Source organism: Balaenoptera borealis (assembly GCF_965194805.1).
Source record: "Balaenoptera borealis genome assembly, chromosome: 14".
NCBI classification, from domain to species: Eukaryota; Metazoa; Chordata; class Mammalia; order Artiodactyla; family Balaenopteridae; genus Balaenoptera; species Balaenoptera borealis.
Window position 1 is genome coordinate 23,308,473 of NC_138875.1, and position 23,433 is coordinate 23,331,905.

Sequence of the window (23,433 nt, forward strand, 5' to 3'; positions counted from 1 at the left end):
TATCCAGACTTCTTGGGGATTATCAAACACAGGTTCTGAGCTAACAGTAGTTCCTAAGGTCCCAGAATACTACAGTGGGTCATCGATTACAGACGGAACTTGTGATGGTCAGTTGATGAGTGAAATTTGGCCCAAGTTCATCTCATGGTGGTTCTAGTGGGACTCCAACACTGATTCAAGGTTTTTGCCCCATTCTCGAGGGTAGAGTTAGAAAAAATATACTCTACAATGGGCAGAAATTCCACATTGACTCCCTGATCTGAGGAAGAAGGGCCATTATGGTAGGAAGAAACCAGAGGAAGTGCCTAGATCTCCCTGTCCTCCTAAAATAATAAACCAAAACCAATACTGCATCCCTAGAAGAACTGAAGATCTTTTGAAAGGTGCAGGGGTAAAAACTCCTATTGCATCACCTTCTTAATCATATGTTGGGTTAGTATAAAAGACAGCTAAGTCTTAGAAAAATGATACTAGCTTAGTCAAGTGATACAGCATCTGTGACTGCTGTTCCAAATGCTGTTTCTATCAAAACATATTAACACAGTCTCCAGAAACTTGTATGCAGCTGTTGATCTACTGGGTGTTATATAAAAATCTATCCTAAAAAAACCAGAAAATGCCTGAAGAAAATTCTTTCTCCTGTCAGTGGCTGCAGTACACCTTCACAGTTTTGTAGAATGTTGCACTTTCCAGATTTGTCCTATGGTTTTCTTGTAGCTGTGTTGCTCTGACCCATTTATATGCTCCAGCTCTGAGTGGAATCCACACCGAGAGAAGTCTCTTCAGCTGCTTCAGTCTGCTGTATCAACAGCTCTGCCATGTGGTACTTTTGACCAAGGAGATCTGAGTGACTATGGCCGATCGGCATGCCATAAGGAACCTATAGCAAGCCCCCAGTGGACAATTTCAGCCACAGCTCTGAAAGGTTTTGAAGTAAAACCACTCCCTCTTTAGAAAGTGAATTCTACTTTTGAGAAACAGTTCCTGGATTTCTACTAGACACTGGTAGTGATTGAGTACCTGGTCACCATGTGACATAGAGTGTGAGTTTCTCCTCATTAACTGGGGGTTTTCTGATATACTAAGCAATAAATTCAGATGTGCCCAGTAGCACTCCATTAGCAAGAAGAAGCAATATGTGGTAGTCAGTCTCACCCCAATGATTCCACCTCTGGTATTCATGCCTTATGTAGTCCTCTCCCACATGGTGTCAGGGTTGGTCTGTATGACCAATGGAATACAGCAGAAATGATGGTATGTAACCTATGAAGCTAGATTATAAAAGACATTGTGGTTGATGCCTTGTTTTCCTTCCTGGATCACTTGCTCTGGGACAACTAAGCTGCCACGTCATGAAGACACTCAAGTAGCCTATGGAGAAGCCCACGTGGCATGCGACTGAAGCCTCCTGCCAACAGCTAGGTAACAACTGAGACCCCCTGCCCTCTGCCGTGGGAGGGAGCCACCATGGAAGTGGGTCCTCCAGCCCCAGTCCAGCCTTCAGATGACTGCAGCCCCAAATGACACCCTGATCACAGCTTTGTGAGAAACCCTGAGCCAGGACCACCCGGCTAAGATGCTCCCAGATTCCTGATCCTCAAAAACTACGTGTGATAATAAATGTTTGCTGTTTTAAGTTGCTATGTCTTGGTGTAGTTTGTTATGCAACAATAGATAACTGATACACAGCATAGTGTATTTGAAAAGCTCTTAAAGTCACACGTAAGTGTCATGAGGAAGCTCACATTCCCAAGGGCTTACATCCATCACAGTGACACCCCTCCCTCAACAAATGGGGAGTTTGCTAGAGAGTTTGAATTTTCGGAACACTCTGTATGTTATGTAGGCACCAGTGGAATGACATAATGGGCTTTAAGGTCAATACAGAAGGGAATTCCTCATAACAGGCAGAACTTGAAGCTGTGCATCTCATTGTTTGCGTTGCTTTCTAAGCCTGCCTTGTGCCCAGAGTATGGACATGTAAAACCAGGCTCCGCCAATTAGACATACCAGAGTGGATATTACTCAACAACTAATGCAAAAAAAGCAGGAATCTATTCTTGTGAAGGTGGTGGCAATAGGAAAGGCTATGTCCAGTTTCCAGTGGTTACAACATTGTCCAGGGCCCAGTATTGATGGTACCTGTGACGCCAGTGTAAGTGGTATCTTCTTGGCACAAGCTCCATGGAATTATTTTGGACATTGTTACTGGACTTGCTTCTACAGCACTCTAGGATTGATCTCTATTATTTTCAATTAAGAACCTTGAGTATGGGACCTAATTAAACTTAAAAGCTTTTGCACAGCAAAGGAAACCATAGACAAAATGAAAAGACCACTTACTGAGTGAGAGAAAATATTTGCAAATGATATGATCAATAAGGGGTTAATATCCAAAATATATAAACATCTCATACAACTCAATATAAAAAGAAAACCACAAACAACCTGATTAAAAAATGGGTAGAAGACACAGATAGACATTTTTCCAAAGAAGACATACAGGCACATGAAAAGATGCTCAACATCTCTAATCAAAGAAATGCAAATCAAAACTACAATGAGATATCACCTCACACTTATCAGAATGGTTGTCATCAAAAAGAACACAAATAACAAACATTGGTGAGGATGTGGAGAAAAGGGAACAATTGTACACTGCTGGTGGGAATGTAAATTGGTGCAGCCACTGTGGAAAACAGTATGGAGGTTCCTCAAAAAACTAAAAATAGAACTACCATATGATCCAGCAATTCCACTCCTGGGTATATGTCAAAAGAAAACAAAGACATTAATTTGAAAAAATATGTGCACCCCAATGTTCATAGCAGCATTATTTTCAATTGCCAATTTATGGAAGCAATCTAAGTGTCCATGCAACAGATGAATGGCTAAAGAAGATGTGGTATATACATACAATGGAATACTACTCAGCCATAAAAAAAGAATGAAATTTTACTATTTGCAACAATATGGATGGACTTGGAGGGTATTATACCGTGCAAAATAAGTCAGACAGAGAAAGATAAAGACTGTATGATATCACTTATATGTGGAATCTAAAAAATAAAACAAACTAGTGAATATAACAAAAAACAAAGCAAACTCACAGACACAGAGAACAAACCAGTAGGGAGAGGGAAGGGGGGGAGGGGCAAGATAGGGGTAGGGGTAGGGGTAGGGGATTAAGAGGTATAAACTAGTATAAAATAAATAAGCTACAAGGAAATATTGTACAGCACAGGGAATATAGCCAATATTTTATAATAACTATAAATGGAGTGTAACCTTTAAAAATTGTGAATCACTGTTGTACACCTGAAGCTTACATAATATTGTAAAGCAATTATACCCAAATAAATAAATAAATAAATAAATATTTTAAAAAGAAATGTTAAAAAAAAAAAAGAACCCTGAGCAATAGATTTGCTATAGTTTATTCCCTCATATCACTATACTTCTTTCTGCCACAGGACCTTTGCACGTTTTCTTCCAACTGCCTGGAACATGCTTTCTTCTCACTTCATGAATGAATTATTTCCTCTTCATTTTGAGGATCTCAGCTAAAGTATATTTCTTAAAGAAGCCTTATCCGATTCACTATTAAATATTCTCATAGTATCATTTACCTCTCCTTCCCATTATTTATCATCTTTTCATGGCTATTTGATTAATATGCATGTCCCCTCTAGCATATAAGCTCCCTCAGAGCAAGGACCATATCTGTTTGGGTCAACACTGTATTTCAGGGACTAGTCCTATGCCTTGAGTGTAATAAGCACATAATAAATATTTGTCAAATGAATAAATGAAAGAAATTGAAGATGTTTCTCCAGCTACTCAAAGGATCACCATGAGGAATAAAAGGAGCACATATGTAAAGCAGACATCAGAGTTTCTGGCGTAAAGAAGTAGATCAGTACATGTTTATTCATTTCCTTGTAGCTTTTTTTCCTCTATTTTCCCAGCTCATGTCCAATCCTTTCTTGGTCTTCAGCTATATCATCTAAACAGCTAAAGGATATTTTATAAATCCTCGAAACACAGTTGGCGGCAACTACTGCAGCAACTAAATTGTGAAAACTTTAGTTACTCCAAAGCTTCTGTAATCAAAACTAAATTGCTAAGTTGAAAAAGACTTTTCAATTTTGTTCTACCTGCAGAAAGAATCAAATCACTCTCAAAGACCAGGCTCTAAGCTAAGAAGTGCCTTTTTGTTCTTAGGTTCATTCATACAGCGTAGGCTTGTCTGCAGACTTTCTGTCCCCCTCACTGATAAATTTATTCGGTTTCTCTCCTTGTTCTTAGCTGCAAGTACCGATTCGAAGCTGCTTTGGGATAGCTGATATAAGCATATGTGACGGATCACATATGGTTACATGAGGCTTTACCAGGGAGGGTTATCCGCGTGAAACTCACAAGCACACACACAGGGTGAACTTGCACTTGACACAGGCCCATCCGCCCACACGCGGCTTCACAGACACGTTGCCATGGCATTTCTCTGACAATGAGAAAGACTCCCTGTCTGCATGCTATTGTTCTTCTAGGGATTCTCCGGCACCTGTAAGGTGTGTTTAAATGTCAGACCCCAAAACAAGGCCCTTACTACTTTGCTATTCACTTTTGCCCAAACGGAACACAAAGGCACCAGCACCCTAGGACGGGCTCATCGACGGCTTCAGGGGGAGATGCTTTCCATTCAGAAGGTTTTAATGGCTGAGTTTTATGCATTCACTTAATCTTCTGTAAATTCAAAAAGGGCAAAAAGCTATTGTTTTTAAATCCAGTAATTTCTAGTTCTCCATTCAGTTTCATTTTGAAGGCTAAGATTAGGCAGAAAGTCTAAATTACCTTTGCAAAGAAGGCAGCTCAGTTCAAATTACATTTTATGTAACTCACCCTAATTAGACTGCAAAAGCGCTCAGCAAGGAATCCAGCTGTTTGCTGTACTGATGCTCTCCTTCTCTCCTTCTACTACTGAAATTAGAGCAGTCACCCATTTTTCCGTCACAAAAACCAGACATGTAACACTCTGGAAATTATTCTTCCTACCAGTGTAGGAGGAAAATATAATAAAAGGAAGTCGTTTAGGCAGTAAAGAACATTCTAGCAGCACTGAGATAACACTCACCTAGATTAATCCTAATTCAGTTTCTTTATCCTGGAAAATCAGTGCGCAGCATCAGGACCTCACCCCACCCCTTACAGATCAGGGAGCTCCAGGCAATGGATACAGGGCCTGCCCCAACCATGGCGTCATAAAACTGTTGGATATCAGCCCCTCGGAGATGCTGTCCTGAAGTTTTATGAGGTGTGTGGGTTTTTTCTTTTTATATCCACTTCATCTGTGATATTTACTTGCTGCTGTAGGCCAAACCAGGACCTTACTGAACTGAGACTGAAAGCAGCAATTGAGAAAAAACAAACAAACAAACAACAATTGAATCTGCCTTGCTTCCAGGAGCACAACACACTTTTCTTTTTTTTTTAGGGGAAAGGTCGGGTGAGGGGTGTGGAGGAGGATTTATTTTTATTAAAACAGGAGAGTAAATTGACTTTGAATTTGTCAACTTGAGTTCTATCCCAGTGGCATCCACTGTCTAGCTGGGTTCTGTAGCCAAATTACTTTCTTTCTCATTTGCAAAATTGGAGTTGGATTAAATATTCTCTAAATATCAGAAATCAGAATGGAATTCTGTTAAACCAAACCTAATAAACCTAACCTATTGTAGTAAAACAGGTATTAATCAGAGAGACAATTTCAGAAAAAAACGTAAATAACAGAGATGCCTGAATGTCCTTTGCCAACAGATCAGCAAATATTTAGTGATGACCTGCTTTATGCTGGGCACTTTCATAAGTGATTTTAGTTCAGCTTGTTTTCTTTTTTTTTTTTTCAGCTTGTTTTCTTGATGGCCCCAGGAAAAGGACTCCGGGGACCCTAATTTTGCCCATGGCACTTATTAGTGTTAAGCTACACAGGCCTGGCCTCTCTAGGAAGTCTTAGTATGGAGCGGCTCTCAGCCCAAATATGCAATATGGACAAGAGTCTCTGGGTTCAATTGTCTTTCCTCTGGCTTGTGTTTCTAGTTGGGTTCAAGTGTGCAACAGCCTAACTGCCTGAGGCTAACTGGCCAAAGGGCATTCAGTGGAGATGATTTTTAAATATTTAATAAGTGGTAAGGCCCTTGCTCTCACCAGTCAGAATGAATACTGACCATCTTGACGGTCTGACCAGTGCAAACAGCTGAATGTCAGCCCTGAGTTGATGCTAACCGGGACGTAGCACAATGCCACAGGGCTTTTGCACGTGCTGTTCTCCCTGCCTGAAATGATTTCTCTCCGCTCTTCACCAAACTTGCCTCTGAGTCACTCAGGTAAGCTAATTCCAATCAACCTATGCACAGAGGTGCCCCAGAACCACTAATGTTCTATGCAGACCCAACGGTCCTTGGTCTTGCTACTTCAGCAGCAGCACTGATTAAACACTAGCAGTATGCATCACATTGAAACATTAATATCTGCAATTCTCTACGTGGGGTGAGAATGACAGAAGTTTAGCAAAAATTCCCACAGTAATTCCTTAGTTCCCTCGTCTCTACCCACCCCAACACCACCACAATCCCCAAGAAAGGTATTAGTTTGGCGAGGCCTGATCTCGTATGTCCATGAATTATATGCATAGACCAATAGCGGCTATCGAATTCAGGTCTGCTTCATGTAATAACATCGGCCTGCTCTTGAAAGTGGTTTGTAAGACAATGTTTCCATTATTTCTCATTGGTCTTCATTAGAATTTCAAAATTAATGTTGCCACAGAGGAAACACTTGTCTTCAAGAACAATTAAGAATACTGTTCAGGGGGCTTCCCTGGTGGCGCAGTGGTTGAGAATCTGCCTGCCAATGCAGGGGACACGGGTTCGAGCCCTGGTCTGGGAAGATCCCACATGCCGCGGAGCAACTAAGCCCGTGAGCCACAACTACTGAGCCTGCACGTCTGGAGCCTGTGCTCCGCAACAAGAGAGGCCGCAATAGTGAGAGGCCCGCGCACCGCGATGAAGAGTGGCCCCCACTTGCAGCAACTAGAGAAAGCCCTGGCACAGAAACAAAGACCCAACACAGCCATAAATAAGTAAACAAATAAATTTTTTAAAAATTAAAAAAAAAAAGAATACTGTTCAGCAATTAAAAGGCTACAAACTGTATGATTCCATTGATATGACATTATGGACAAGACAAAACCACAGGGACAGAAAACAGATGAGTGGTGTCTCAGGACTGGGGATGAGGGAAGGAGACTGACAGCAAAGGGCCAGGAGGAAACTTCAGGGGTGGTGATAGAAATGTTTTATGTCTTGACTATGGTGGAAGTTACATGACTGTATGTGTTTGTCAAAATTCAAAGAAGTACACATCTTAAAAGGGGAAATTTTTACCATATTTAATTTTCACCTCAATAAACCTGACTTACAATAAAAAAAAAAAAAAGTGCAACTAAAAGTGAGATAAAACTCCAAACCTTAGCATGTAAGAATATGTGTGACTTTCTGGACAGAATAATAGCTGGCTCGGGTGATATCGCCCTTTCTTTTACGGCACAAGTGTCCCTAAGTTTAATAAGCAGGACATTTTCTGTGACACCCCTGACAGGGTCATGTCTGAGAAGGGGTGGGGTCTGGGATTAAGGGGCATGTCCCCAAGGCCAAGTCGAAGGCCGCATTGCTTTGTTGTCAGGCCGTATGTGCAGGGCAGAGATGAGGGAGTAACTTCTGAGCTGAACAGTGGGAAGCAAAGCAGTGGGCCAGGCTGGACAGAAGCACAGAGAATACGGATGCCGGCTGGACAGGGGGCAGAGTATATAGAACTGGTGGAATAAACTGGCCGACATGGAACTGGGCCCTAAAGGGGTGGAAACCAGGGAATCTTGTCGCTCAAAACAAATCCTTGCCCCCTTCATTCTCTACTTCATTAGATTCACACAAGCACACACTCCAACGAGGGCAGTATTCACTGCTGTATCTTTGTCACCTAGAATAGTCTCTGGCCTATGTTAGTGATTTAATATATATTTCTTCTTAATGGAATGAATCTTACATACCACCTGGTGGGCAGTAATCACGCACTTTGAGTTCGAAAGAGCTGGTTTCAAATCCCAGCCGTGGGACCTTGGGCAATTTATGTCACTTCTCTGTGCCTGTTACTCATCTATGCAATGGGGGCTAGCCATCCTGGGGCCATATTGTAAACTGAAGCGGGAACTTGTATGAAAGCCTTAGCACAGGGCCCAGCTGGCCGTAAGCACCAATAAACCAAAGGTCACAAGTGAGCGGTTATCGCAGCCTAAATCCAGCTCACGGAAATGTTACGGCCCACACAGAGATTTTTTTTTTTTTTTTTTTTTTTTAGTTAATTGCCTGCATTGAAAAATTGGGAACTTTTACCTAAATAGATGGATCTGGGGCTTTTCTTTAACAACTGGGCCTGCCTTCTCCCAGGCAACCAGAGGCTGGAACTCACTGGAAGCTTCCCCTTTTAGACAAGTGCCGTCCAGTTTCGTGTTGTCCCAGCCCACGTCCCTGTGACATCGCCCATCTGGTCGTTGTGGACCTGTGTGTCTGCACACAAGCAGTAAATGGTAGCGGCATGATTCATGCTTTTATGATGGCACTTAATACACAGCTGTTATTCCACTTGCTATTCCATTCCCTTTTTACATTTTCACGGTCACTGGAGGGCAATACAGATGCAATTTTTTCAAAAACAGCAAAGTTAATATTTTAAAAAAAAACATTTTACACATGTAATGAGAATAACTTTTTTAAAACAAGAACAATGTTGATAGATGACACACTGCTTTTATTGTTAACATCATCCAATATAAAGAATAGGTGAGACGCCATCCATCCTCAGCAGGGACCAGAGACCCAGGTAACTGAGACTCACCCACCTAAGCAGCATATGTTCTTCCAACCTCCCAGAGCGTGAATCCTGGCCTTGACTCACATATCACAGGCCAGTGTAAGGGTTAAGAGCAGAAACTACAAGGATAAATCACCCAAGTTCAAATCTCAGTTCCGTGATATCTGGCTGGTAACTCAGCCTTTCAGGGCACTGTTTTCCATGTCCGTAAAAGGAGGATGAAATGAATCTACACATGCAGGGCCAGCGTCACCGGTTTGTGACCAGTACAGTCTCACAGACCCCCTTCCCTCTCCTCAGAAAGGCCTTGTTCTTGGGGTTTAATGCCCACTCACCCACCCCCATCGCCATCTTGGAATTCTTAACGATTTTATCTTTGATTTTCTTGTGGTTTGTAAGTGAAGTCTGATGGGACAGGGGAGCACATGCCAGGGACTTGGAGCCTCAGCCCACATGGTCGTGCCTTCCACTGTCACCCAGGATGGACACTCTGCCACCTGCTCCATGGCTCCGGGCCCCCGGGGCAGTGACAACAGTGAGGCCAGTGAGAAGGTGGCCTGTGGGAACACAAATCTGATCACCAGCCCAGCCTTCAGGGGATGGGGAGGCCTCCGCGCTGAGTCTGAACAGCCCACAGAGGAGAGAGGGGGAAGGAGGGAGGGGGAGAGAGTGGGGTGGAGAGAGAGAGAGAGAGAGAGAGAGAGAGGAGTCTGGAAAATAGGACAGAGAGGAAAGCAGGGGCCAGCCTGGAAGCAACCTGTAATAAGCCGGCTATGACTGCCAAACAGTCCTATTAACTCCAGCAGGAAAAACTGTGGACCCAGATACAATTATGAAAGGTTTAGCACTTCCTTCAAAATTAAGTATGTTTATATGGCTTCTTGGTGGGTGCTTCTAGATGATCTAATATCTATGTTGCAAGAAATTTTCTTTGATCTAACTACTAATGATCTCAAGGTGGTATAAACCATATTGGTTCTTGGAGGAAATAGAGATTTAAGAGAAATTCAAAATCAGATGGACATTAACAAAATAATAATATTTCAGCTTTTTTAAAGGATTCATAAATCCCTATGACTCAACTGAGAATTCGCCAATGACTGTAAACTCACATTATCATTGATAGTATTATAATAAGGAAAGCAGGAATAAGTTTAAGTAGCTTAAAATGCCTTAAATAACTAATCTGGGACTTCCCTGGTGGCGCAGTGGTTTAGAATCCGCCTGCCAGTGTAGGGAACACGGGTTCAAGCCCTGGTCTGGAAAGATCCCACATGCCGCGGAGCAACTAAGCCCGTGCACCGCAACTACTGAGCCTGTGCTCTAGAGCCCGCAAGCCACAACTACTGAGCCCACAAGCCAGAACTACTGAAGCCCGCGCACCTAGAGCCCATGCTCTGCACAAGAGAAGCCACCACAATGAGAAGCCAGCGCATCGCAATGAAGAGTAGACCCCGCTTGCCGCAGCTAGAGAGAGCCCATGCGCAGCAACAAAGACCCAACGCAGCCAAATAAATAAATTTATTTTTTAAAAAAATAACTAATCTGATCTTAGAAGGAGTTCAAGCCCCTCTCCCCCTGAATTTACATGAAGTATTAGTCTTCTACCAAATTTGATTACAAGTTACGAAAGCAATTTAATTATCCCCTTACGTTTTTGATGGTAAACATTTTAAGAAAACATTATGATTTTAATTGTATGTTTAAAACTATTATCCATGGCTTTTCATTTTATTCCTCAAAGTTCTATAGAAACTTGGTAAATAATATCATCAACAAATGATAAAGTTGTCATGCAGACATAGATTGAGAACCTTATCTAGATTTATGAAAAAGAAAATCATAATGCTTCTTTTTACTCTTGCAGCTTTCACAACCAATTTTTCTCAAATTACAAAAAAAACCTCTTTTGCTGTATCACTTACCCCATTGTATGATGAGTGAATCTCACATTTAACTTAAGAAATGGAAGAATCACTTTATAGAAGTTCCAAAGCTAGAAAGATTTAGCAACATAGCTTACAGACTTTTCTGAGATACTATAATGTTGTTTAGAAAAATTTGGAAGCACCCCAAATGCCAAACAATAAGGAACTAATTAAATAAATACATCATATGAAAGAGTACCTAACTTAAATGATGTTGTAGGATAGTATTTAACAACATTGGAAAATGCTTATGATCTAGTCAATAAAAAGGACCAATTATACGTATATTGCACAAGACTCTTATACACTTAACATATAGCTGGAAAGAAAAAAAAACTGGAAGGATGTATCTCCACTCTTAACAGTGTTTATCTTTGGGAGGGGGGGGCATTTTCTAATGACTTTTCTTGTTTTCTTTACTAATTGCTATGTGTAAGGCATCACATCTGGTACATTAAACCATTTCTGAAGTACATTTCTCAACTATGGATCATACCTGGACTCCTAGTGAGCAGGCAGTTTGTAAATAATTTATGATTTATCTTTTTAAAAAGAGCAGATTCTGATTTATCCCCACAATGACTTTACTGCTCCCCTTGCAGTCTATATACTCTCTTAAGCAGGAGAGAAAAGGGTGGGTAGAGGAGGTAGTTGGAGATGAGGCATTACCCCTGGATCCTTCCTGGGCATGTGTCCTGCATGAGGATATGCATGGTCCTTCTGCTTGGATTCGTCTCCTCCTAATCGCCCTTGGGCCTTGGCCTAGAAATCACTCCTCCCAGAACACTTCCTTGATCCCTATACATTTATGTTTGGTGTTTCTGTGTGTCCCTACAATATCCTGTACATGCACATCAAAGCATTCATTGCACTAATATTTTTTACTTACTTAGCTGTAATCCCTCCTAGAATATAAGCTTCATGGAAGCAAAAACTCATATCTTTTTTTTGTATCACTGATTCCCAGGCTCTAACACATCTGAGTCAAAGTAGATGTTCAATAAATATTTGTCAACTGGAGGAACGGATCTATCTTGTCTATCAGACTGGAAAAAAAAGATGGAGGACCTCTGTGCTAAAGCTTCTCGCAGGATCTTCCATAGAAGCCATACTGGCTGAAAGGGGCACAAGGGAGCGTACCTCAGGAGGCTAAGGGTTCAGACCACATGCAGCCAGAATAGGCTGGAAATAAGGTTGGGTTTAGGAATAGATGCAGGGTGAGCCAAAGGGTAGATACAAAAGATGATTCAGAGATGGTCAAACTAGGAGATCCAATCAGATAACAAAGAGAAATTAGTAGCTAAGAAAACTGGGCAATCACTTTCCATCCTCATAAATAATCCACATGATCCATTATGGCAGGGGACATATTTCACCATCTAAGATTATAGTCACATAGAGGAGGTCCACATAACATGAGATTTAACCTTTTATAAAATTAAACATTATACCCCACCAAGTTTCTTGGGGTCCAATCTCTTAATGTTGTGAACAAATATTTTAAAAACACGAAGATTATTTTTATCATTGTGTCTTTGCTCTGGTGGTACACACAAGCAGAAAATCACATCTGACTCATGAATTCCCAACTTGTAGGGTCAGGACACTGCTGTTTACTCATCTCAGAACTGGTGCTCTGGGCTTCAGAATCTGGGAAACATGGCAGTTCACGTGGCATGGAGTCTCTTCTGACTCAGAGAAGGTCAAAGAGGCAGAAAGAGTAAATGCCCTTCTCACTCCTCCCCCAAGACAGAAGTCAGCTCACACTCAGAAATGGCAATGGTGTTTGTGAATAAGCATCTCTGAATCCAACCCCACCTCCGAGGAGAACCTCAGAATAGAAGAGAACCGCCCACTTCCATACCCTGCCCACACATAACAGAAAGGCTTGGGTGTTCCAATTTAGGGAAACAAATGATTGTGTGATCTATCATGGTCTCCAACTTGGAAAGGATTACCAGAAATGAATCATTATTTCTAGCTTATTAATACCAAGAACTGCTTCTGATAACACAAAGGACCAGAGAAGAAGAGAGAGCTGGCAAATGTACATTCCTCAATTATTGGAGTTGATAATAAAAGTATAAACAGAAGCACACTTCTGTCAATATTCTTCCAAGCTGTAGAAACAGGCCAGGATTAAGTCTAGGTATATATGTGTCCTGCTGGAAGAAATTCCTAAATCCAAAATACACGTCTAAAACAGAAAATTGTGGCTCTCATTACTCTTTACTCTCAGCAGGAAAATATTAATGGATCCTTCAGAGCACACAGCAGGCACATGACATTTTTTATTACTAGTGATCCAGGGAAATAATACATGTAATATGTCTATATCCTAGAAGCTTACCTTGCTGTTCTCATCAAAAAGGTCAAGAGACAGCTTCCTAGGTTCTAGTTCCAGTAATGGAGGAATACAATGAACTAACTCTCCCACAGATAACAATAGTCAACTCTATTCAAGTTATTTAAAGAAAAACAACTGTTTGAAGGCTCTGGAAAATGACCAAAAGCAGGCAGAAGTGGAAGGACTGTGCCCCTTGGAAAAAGGGAATTGCACTGGGTAACTTCCATATTTAGAGAGGTTTTTCCCCGAAGGTATTCCCCAGCTGTGTGCAGGTAAACTAAAATTCAAATAGAAAGCTGCAACCTTATCTTGATTCAAGGTATCACAGGAAGGACTTTGGGAGTGCCAGAGGGGCTGGAAATAAAAGGGTGAAATCCCAGAAACGAAGGAGCCACAGAGGGAGAAGCCCCCAGATCTACTCATACATCCCACTCAAGCACTTGCTGTGCACTGAGGAAAGGAGGGGGTCTGCGAGGAGCATGTGGGCAGCAACAGCTGAAAGGATGAAAAAGGTCGAGTAAAGCTATCAGCTGCTGCTCATAAAGGGGAGACAGAGCTGGATATTGAATCTTCCTGGGTTAGAGGGCTTTACTAAACATTGCTAGCTTTCCATTGAAACGGCAGAAGGGCCTTAAGAATAAACAACCTATGTCCCAGGACTAATGAGTGAACAGATGGGGAACATACACATCGTGGGAATACCAGAAGGGGAAGAAAGAGAGAAGAAATATTTGAAGTAATGATGCGTGAGAATTTTCCAAAATTAATGACAGATACCAAACCACCGATCCAAGAATCTCAGAGACCATCAAGCAGGATAAATACCCAAAATCTATACCCAGGCACACTACATTCAAGTGGCAGAAAACCAAAGAAAAAGAGAAAATCTTGAAAGGAGTCAGAGGAAAAAATACCTCATTTAGAGAGGGACAAGGATAAGAATTACATTGAACTTCTCATCAGAAACCAAGCAAACATGAAGAGAGGGGAGTGACATATTTAAGGGGATGGCTTAAAGAAAAAAATAAAAATTATCCTTCAAGAGTGAAAGAAAAATAAAGACTCTTTCAGACAAACAAAAGCTGAGGGAATTTGTTGCCAGAAGACCAGACTCGCAAGAAATGTTAAAAGAGTTTCTTCAGGGAGAAGGAGAATTATACAAGTCAGAAACTCAGGTCTGCATAAAGAAAGGAAGAACCTTTAGAGAAGAAATAAATGAAGATAAAATCTTTCATGTTTCTTATTTTTAACTGATCTGAGAGATAACTGTTGGTTCAAATAAAAATAGCAATATTAAAAAACTAAAAATAGAGCTACCATATGACCCAGCAATCCCACTACTGGGCATATACCCTGAGAAAACCATAATTCAAAAAGAGTCATGTACCACAATGTTCATTGCAGTACTATTTACAATAGCCAGGACATGGAAACAACCTAAGTGTCCATCGACAGATGAATGGATAAAGAAGATGTGGTACATATATACAATGGAATATTACTCAGCCATATAAAGGAATGAAATTGAGTTATTTGTAGTGAGTTGGATGGACCTAGTGTCTGTCATACAGAGTGAAGTAAGTCAGAGAGAGAAAAACAAATACCATATGCTAATGCATGCATGTGGAATCTAAAAAAAAAAAAAAAGGTTCTTCAGAACCTAGAGGCAGGACAGGAATAAAGACGCAGATGTAGAGAATGGACTTGAGGACACAGGGAGGGGGAAGGGTAAGCTGGGGTGAAGTGAGAGAGTGACATGGACATATATACACTACCAAATGTAAAATAGATAGCTAGTGGGAAGCAGTTGCATAGCACAGGGAGATCAGCTCGGTGCTTTGTGTCCACCTAGAGGGGTGGGATAGGGAGGGTGGAAGGGAGAGGTAAGAGGGAGGAGATATGGGGATATATGTATATGTATAGCTGATTCACATTGTTATACAGCAGAAACTAACACACCATTGTAAAGCAATTATACTCCAATAAAGATGTTAAAAAAAATAACAACAATGTATTGGGTGATTATAGCTTATGGATAAGTGAAACGAATGACACCAATGTTATAAGGGATGGGAGGGAGCAATTGGAAATATTATAAGCTACGTGCACTACCTGTTATAATGTTATTTGAAAGTGGACTTCAATTAGTTGCAAATGTATGTTAACAAATTCTAGGGCAATCACTAAAAAAAAAAATTTTAAGAAGTATAATTTACAAGCTAAGAGAGAAGAGAAAATTGAATCATATAAAACACTCAAAACCAGATAAGGCAGGAAAAAAGAGAAGATTTTTTTTAAAAAATGAAAGACAAATGTAGCAAATAGAAAACAGTAACAAGTATGGCAGATGTTAATCCAAATATATCAATAATCACTTTAAATGTGAATTGTCTAAATATACCAATTAAAAGATAGAGACTGACAGAGTAGATAAAAAATCAAGACTCAACTATATGTTGTCTACAGAAAACCCACTTTATTATAAAGACAGATAAAAGTAAAGGAGTAGAAAGAGAGATGCCTTGCTAATAATAATCAAAGCAAAGGTGGAGTAGCTATATTAATTTCAGACAAAGCCAACCTCAAAATAAGGAAAATTACTAGAGATAAAGATGGGCATTAATCATTAAGGGGTCAGTTCTCCAAGAAGATATAACAATCCTTAATGTGTATACACCCAACAACAGAGCAGCAAAATACATGAGGCAAAAAGACAGAACTGCAAGGAGAAATAGACAAAGCCAGTATTATAGTTGGAGACTTCAACATCCCTCTCTCAGTAATCAACAGATGCAGCAGGCAGAAAATCAGTAAGGACATAGTTGAGTTGAACAGCACCATCAATCAACTGGATTTAATTGACATTTATAAAATACTTCATCCAACAACAGCAGACTACACATTCTTCTCAAGCTCACATGGAATAGTCACCAGGATAGACCACATCCCTGGCCATAAATAACACCTTAACAAATTTGTAAAGTAGAAATCATACAAAGTATGTCCTCAGACTAACATGGAATTAAACTAAAAATCAATAACAGAAAGATAGCTGGAAAATCACAAAATATTTGGAAATTAAACAACACACTTCTAAATAACACCTGAGTAAAAAAGGAGTCTCAAGAGAAATTTTGATGAATTTTGAAAGATTCTGAAGGAAGAAAAATAAAAATACAACTTACCAACATTTGTGGGATGCAGTGAAAGCAGTGCTCAGAGGGAAATTTAAAACAATACAGCCACGTTCGGAAACAATTTGTCAGTTAAAAAAAAACTAAACTAAGAAACTAAGCATGCAGCTACCACGGGATCCAGCAACTGAACTCCTGGGAGTTGCAGTCCCAGATAAATGAAGATTTACGTTCCCACAATAACCTGTACGTGAATGTTTGTAGCAGCTGAATTCATGAGAACTACAAACTGGAAACAAGGCAGCTGTACTTCAACAGGTGGAACGATTAAGCTAACTATGGTACCTCCACACTGGGGAGCAGTACTCAGCAATAACAAGGAACAAACTGTTTTTCTTTTTTTTAACTTTTATATTTTATTTTTGGTTGTGTTGGGTCTTCGTTGCTGCGTACGGGCTTTCTCTAGTTGCAGCGAGTGGGATCTACTCTTCATTGTGGTGCGCGGGCTTCTCATTGTGGTGGCTTCTCTTGTTGCAGAGCACAGGCTCTAGGCACGTGGGCTTCAGTAGTTGCAGCAGACGGGCTCAGTAGTTGTGGCTCACGGGCTCTAGAGCACAGGCTCAGTAGTTGTGGCTCACGGGCTTAGTTGCTCCGTGGCATGTGGGATCTTCCCAGACCAGGGATCGAACCTGTGTCCCCTGCATTGGCAGGTAGGTTCTTAACCAGGGAAACTGTTGATATGTGCAACCACCTGGATGAATCTCCAGAGAATTATACTGAGTGAAAACAGCCAGTCTCAAACAGTTTCATACTGTATCGTTTCATTTATATAACATTCTTGAAATGACAAAATTATGGAAATGGAGAACAGATGAGTGGTTGTCAGGTGCTAAGGAGGAGGTGATGGTGGGAGGGGAGTGGGTGTGGCTATGAAGGGGCAGCAGTGAGGATTCCTTGTGCTGATGAAAATGTTCTGTGTCTCCACTGTATCAATGTCAATATCCTGGTTCTGATATTGTACAAAAATTGTGCAAGATGTTACTATTGAGGTAAAAAGTATAGGGTACAGGACTCTCTCTGTATTATTTATTACAACTGCATGTGATCCTATAATTATCTCAAAATAAAAAGTTTAAGAAAAAAACAAAAAAATGATACAGGTGTAGTTTACATGGGTATATGCACTGGTCAATATTGATCTGTATCCTTAAGATCTGTGCATTTTACTGTAGGGAAATTTAATCTCAATTTTAAAGAAATGATGTAGCCTCCTAACCACCTAATTTACTACTTTTTAATACAGCAGAGCAAAAGAGTGCTCACAATAAAGAATTTGAGGTACAACTTGCTAAATACCATAATTTCCTTTTTTTTTTAAATAAATTTATTTTATTTTTGGTTGCATTGGGTCTTCGTTGCTGCGTGCAGGCTTTCTTTAGTTGTGGCGAGCAAGGGCCACTCTTCATTGCTGTACTCGGGCTTCTCTTGTTGCGGAGCACGGACTCTAGGCACGGCACGCAGGCTTCAGTAGTTGTGTCTTGCAGACTATAGAGCGCAGGCTCAGTAGTTGTGGCGCACGGGCTTAGTTGCTCCGTGGCATGTGGGATCTTCCCGGATCAGGGCTCGAACCCGTGACCCCTGCATTGGCAGGTGGATCCCCAACCACTGCACCACCACCAGGGAAGCCCATGCCATAATTTCTGATAAATATTTCTCGTGTGTGTTCCTTAGAGAGTTAACCTAACTTGAACAAACTCCAATTGATATTATATTAAATTATTTCTACTTTCTAATCATGCATATAGTCTTGGAACCAGTTTGAGTAATACTGTTGGAAATATATCCAGGAAGAGTCCTCAATATCTTGAGTAACCCTTCTTTTATGCCACTTGTATTAATAGATATATGTATGGAACAATGGCAATCATTTATTAGGAGATGGAATGTTTCATAAAAGAAATCATTTGGGAATTCCCTGGTGGTCCAGTGGTTAGGACTCTGCACTTCCACTGCACTTGGCCTGGGTTCCATCCCTGGTCGGGGAAATAATATCCCACAAGCCACGTGGTGCGGCCAAAAAAAAAAAAATTAGAAAGGGAGAAAACTTTAAAAAAAATTTTAATATTATGAAGCAAAACTGTGTTCTATAACATATAGGTCTATTCAACATACCACAGAAGTTTCCTTTATGATCAGGCGTAACATTTATAAATTGTGAAATCTTAAAACTATTTCTAATAAGCAAAACTAATTAGAAAACTAAAGATGTTGGCTGAAAAAATTTTAATATATTTCCTTAGTCAATGGAAGCTTCTTTTTATTATTTAACTAGTAACTTAAAATTTCAGTATTTCTTGAAGCTTAATACTTTACAGATTCTTTGGGTAAAAGATGAGCGTTCCATGTAATTATCAGCAGTTTTTTTTTTTTTTTTACCATTTTTTATAATCCTGTCAGAGAGAAGGATTTCATCATAAGTATATTTCCCAGAAGTAACTGGGAATATTAGAACCATAGAATATTAAAACTAGAAGGTCCTGAGAGAAATTTTTGTTCAACCATCTCAATATATACAGAAGAAAACTGGAGTCTGGAAAGATGAAATCTCTTGCCCATGGCCACAAACTGTGCCAGTTACTGTGTATTCAGGAAATGTTTATTTAGCGCCCTCTACTGGAAAGCCCTGTGAAAGTGGCTGAGGACACCACAGTGAATAAAAGGGACAAAAACTCCTAGTGTCGGTAGTTTATATTCTAGTGGGAAGAGAAAGACAAATAAATTGGTAAAATATATAAACCGTGAGATAGACGTTCGTGCTAGGAAGGAAAATAAAGCAGGGAAGGAGAGAAAGTGTTGCAGAGGGAGATGTAAATATAAATGTAAGGTAGTCCAAGAAGCCCTAAGGGATCAAATGACTTTTGAGCAGATATAAAAGATGTAAGGGGGAGGGTCACATGGGTGAAGGATGAGGAACTTTCTGGCAGAGCAACAGCCAGTGCAAAGGTCTGGGGAGACTCATGCTGGGCCTGTTCCAGAAAGAGCATGGCGGCCAGAGTGGCTGGAACAGAGTTGGGAAATAGAGGAGTAGGAGACGGTACCACTGTGCTGAGGAGGGACCCATGAAGGGCCTCGCGGGCCTTTGTGAGGATTCAGCCTTCGCTCTGTAAGAAATGGGGAGCTATTTAAGGTTTCTGAGTAGCAGAGTGACCTAATCTAACTTTGGTTCATGTGGAGAATAGACAGTAGTAGGGCAAGAATTAACACAGAGACCAGTTAGGAAGCTTTGAATTAATCCAGGGGAGATATTTGGAACCAGGGTGGTAGCTTGTGAGACGGGGTCAAAATTTTTTTTTTTGAAGAATGGTTATATCATTTATTTATTTATTTATTTATTTATTTATTTATTTATTTTTGGCTGCATTGGGTCTTCGTTGCTGCGTGCAGGCTTCTCATTGCAGTGGCTTCTCTTGTTGCAGAGCACGGGCTCTAGGCACGTGGGCTTCAGTAGTTGCATCACTCAGCCTCAGTAGTTGTGGCTCGCAGGCTCTAGAGCACAGGCTCAGTAGTTGTGGCACACGGGCTTAGCTGCTCCGCAGCACATGGGATCTTCCCGGACCAGGGATCAAACCTGTGTCCCCTGCATTGGCAGGCAGATTCTTAACCACTGCACCACCAGGAAAGTCCCTGAGAAGGGGTCAAATTTTTTTTTTTTTTTCATTTTGAAACCACTCAAGAATCCAAATTTTTAATTTATTCAAGCAGGACTAAGATTATTCAAAGGAAAATGTCAATATACCTAGAACTGGATCACACCATGTTTCAAAAATATAGAAATAAATGACTGTGAGCTTATCAACTTGACAACATAGATATATGTTCCAGTCAATGTTCTAGATGGGATAACAACTCCAAAGTCCTTCCTTTAATGTTACAAAGTAACATTAAAAAATGAACAAATGACTTAGATTTTAGGATTGGGGTCACTAAAATCAGACTGGTCATCCAAAATTTGTATCCTACTCATAAACTGAATGTAATGATATGCTGACTCATGGTGCTGGCTTTTCTTCATAATAGAAACATGTCATTTTTGAGAATTATCAAAGCTACATTTAAAGAGGAGAGCACAATAGGAATGTGAAAAAAATCTTTTCTTCCTAGAAATGTCTAGGCAATTGGCAAAGAAAGGAGGAAAAAACAGTCTGAATATTAAATTCAGATTGGCCACAAGCGATCAGCTTTCCACATTTGCAAAATACAATACCTGTATCATCTCTACTGAATGTTACTGAAAATGAAAACAGGGTTAAATACAACTGTAGAACACTGCTTAGTTTAGAAAAACTCTTTCAGAGAATCCTATTTGTTAAGTATTTTCACTTAATATAGACCTGATCCATTCATTCACCATTCACTTAATATAGACTTGATTCATTCACGCCATAGTGTTTGTTTAAATTCTAAAGTAACGAGTCTACTACTTGTAAGCACTGCATCTCTCACAGCATCAATACATATGTATACTCTGAGACTAGTCTTTGGATTCCTTTTCTTCCTCTGAGTCCCGTGACCGCTTCCGGATATTCAATGAACCTTCTGTTTGCAATGAACGTGCAGTAGCAACAAGAGCATCTCTAAATCCCTGAGGTGTGATTTGAAATAGTACTGTAGCATCCTTCTGGCTTGGTGATTTGTACAATGTTGCCAACCTTTGCTTCTGGTCCCAATGAAAGATTAGCCGTATTGTAGCAGCATGCCCCCAACTTTCCCCCAGTGCAGGAAACAGCAAGGCCTGATTTTTATCAATCTTTGTTGTCATCTGATTGGTTAAAATTACAGCTCATCTGTGGTTATTTGCAAGGCTGATCATTTGCTGCGCTAAGCCATTTAGTAATCGGGTACAAAGGGATAGGTCATCTAGGTCATGACGAAAAGGAAAAGCAATACCGTCCACTATCACTAATTGAACCTTTGAGTGTTCTGAAAGGAAGTCTGGAAGCAGATAAACTGGTGCCAGTAGCTCTGTGTAGTCACGACAACGAAAATAATAAATATGGGAAAGAATATTTTCAAGAGTGAAATCCTGCAAAGCTTTTGGGTGCTCTTCCACTCCTCCAAAACATTCTGGTATCTGCACATCTACTGCCAACTGCATACTGTCAAGAGAAAGAACATAATTGTGTTTTTCCAACACCTGGTGCACCACAAATTTCTCTTGTTTTGGTTAAGGGTACGCCACCCCCAAGAATATTATCTAGTGCTGAACAGAAGGTAATTATGAAACTCTGGGTATGCTCCTGCTCAAGAAGTTCCAGTGCTGTGCACTTCTTGGCCTGACTCAGCTGTACCAGAATAACTTGTTTTATTTGTAAGGCATTCTCTTCTTATAATTTGCAGAGTTTCTAAGGCTTCCTCTTTAGATATCCCAACTTCTTTGCTGAGCTCGGAGGGTTTCACCTCTAGGAGTTCCTCAGCAGTCTGGAAACCTGCAGACACCAGCTTCACCCGCACCGATGGGGATAGGGGCAAACTCACTAAATCCCCCTGCGTTTCGAAGCCGAACACCAGGGGTCAAATTTTTGAAGGTAGAACCAAGAGAGAGCAAATGGCAGAGGTAGGGCTAGAACCAGGTTTCTGAGGCTTAAGTTTTCTTTTTGATGCACCATGTTGCTGAATTATTTTGTAAAGTTGAAGAGAGTATCCCCAAGAAATAATTTGATTTCTGAGTCACAATTAAGGATTAGAGTTGTAATTTTTCGTATGCAGCTGAGGCACAGCTCACAATCACTCTGCCAAGAAAACTTTTGTCATTAGAAGTGCCCACATTTGTCATGTTGACCCATCAGAAGGAAGGGAATTTTAATTACTTGAGCTTTGTGAGTTGCTGCATTGATCCTCGATTTAAAATATGAGTCTGAGGGGGCTTCCCTGGTGGCGCAGTGGTTGAGAATCCGCCTGCCAATGCAGGGGACACGGGTTCGAGCCCTGGTCTGGGAAGATCCCATATGACGTGGAGCAACTAAGCCCGTGCGCCACAACTACTGAGCCTGCGCATCTGGAGCCTGTGCTCCGCAACAAGAGAGGCCGCGATAGTGAAAGGCCCGCGCACCGTGATGAAGAGTGGCCCCCGCTTGCGGCAACTGGAGAAAGCCCTCGCACAGAAATGAAGACCCAACACAGCCAAAAATAAATAAATAAATAAATAAATTAAAAGAAAATATGAGTCTGAAATTGCACTACAGTTGTTAAAAAGACAGGCAAGTAGGCTCATCAAGTTAAACCTGCATTAGAAATGAACATCTGTCCATATTCATCACCTGCAGAGCGTATGTCCTGCCTAAGCTTATTTGAAAACATGGTTCACTAAAAGTGACACATTTCCCCGATATCAAGCTTTGTACACTGTGCATCATTTCTCAGTGCAGAAGTTAGATGCCCAATACATTGCTTTGTGTGCAATCATAATATTTACATCCAGCATAATTCAAGAAATTTCATCTAACGCATCAAGTTCAAACACCCAGCCTAGGCTCAGTGAGCAGTGCTGGGAAGCACGGATGCAGGAACCTGAAGTTCACAAGTGCCTGAAGGGGCATATGAGCTCATGGCTGATGGGTAACAACCCTTCCTTCCCAGCTTCACGTCACCAGCCCGCAAGTTCTGATCTGTGTTTTCATGAAATGTAACTATCTAATCAGTACATTTGTTTCACAAGTATTCTAAAATTTATTAGGAAAAAAATGTTAACACATAAAATTAGAATAATACAACGAATGCTGTTCTAACCATTGGCTAGATCGAACAATTAACACTTTACCATATCCGCTCTATGTGTGTAAGTATGTATGTATGTATCCAATTATATTGCTTAGCCATTTTAAAGCATATTATTTTATCCCTAAATAAATACCTCAGATGCATCTGCAGAAAATAAGGATATTCTCCTTCATAACCATGACTATTATCATAACTAAGAAAACGGATACTAGTTCTCTCACAGCATCTAATACACAACCTATATTAAAATTTCTAAAATTGTCCCTCAATCTTGTTTTCAAACGGAATCAAGGTTCATGGTTTATATTTGACTAAGCTCTTAGTC

The 23,433-nt window shown here is 40.5% G+C and overlaps 1 pseudogene across 1 annotated transcript; it reads right to left on the reverse strand.

Annotated features, from left to right (window-relative positions):
- Positions 1-20,794: 20,794 nt before the first annotated feature.
- Positions 20,795-21,902, reverse strand: LOC309611275 (DNA repair protein RAD51 homolog 3 pseudogene; annotated as a pseudogene). The gene has a single exon. The product of its transcript is annotated as a DNA repair protein RAD51 homolog 3 pseudogene (transcript).
- Positions 21,903-23,433: the final 1,531 nt, after the last annotated feature.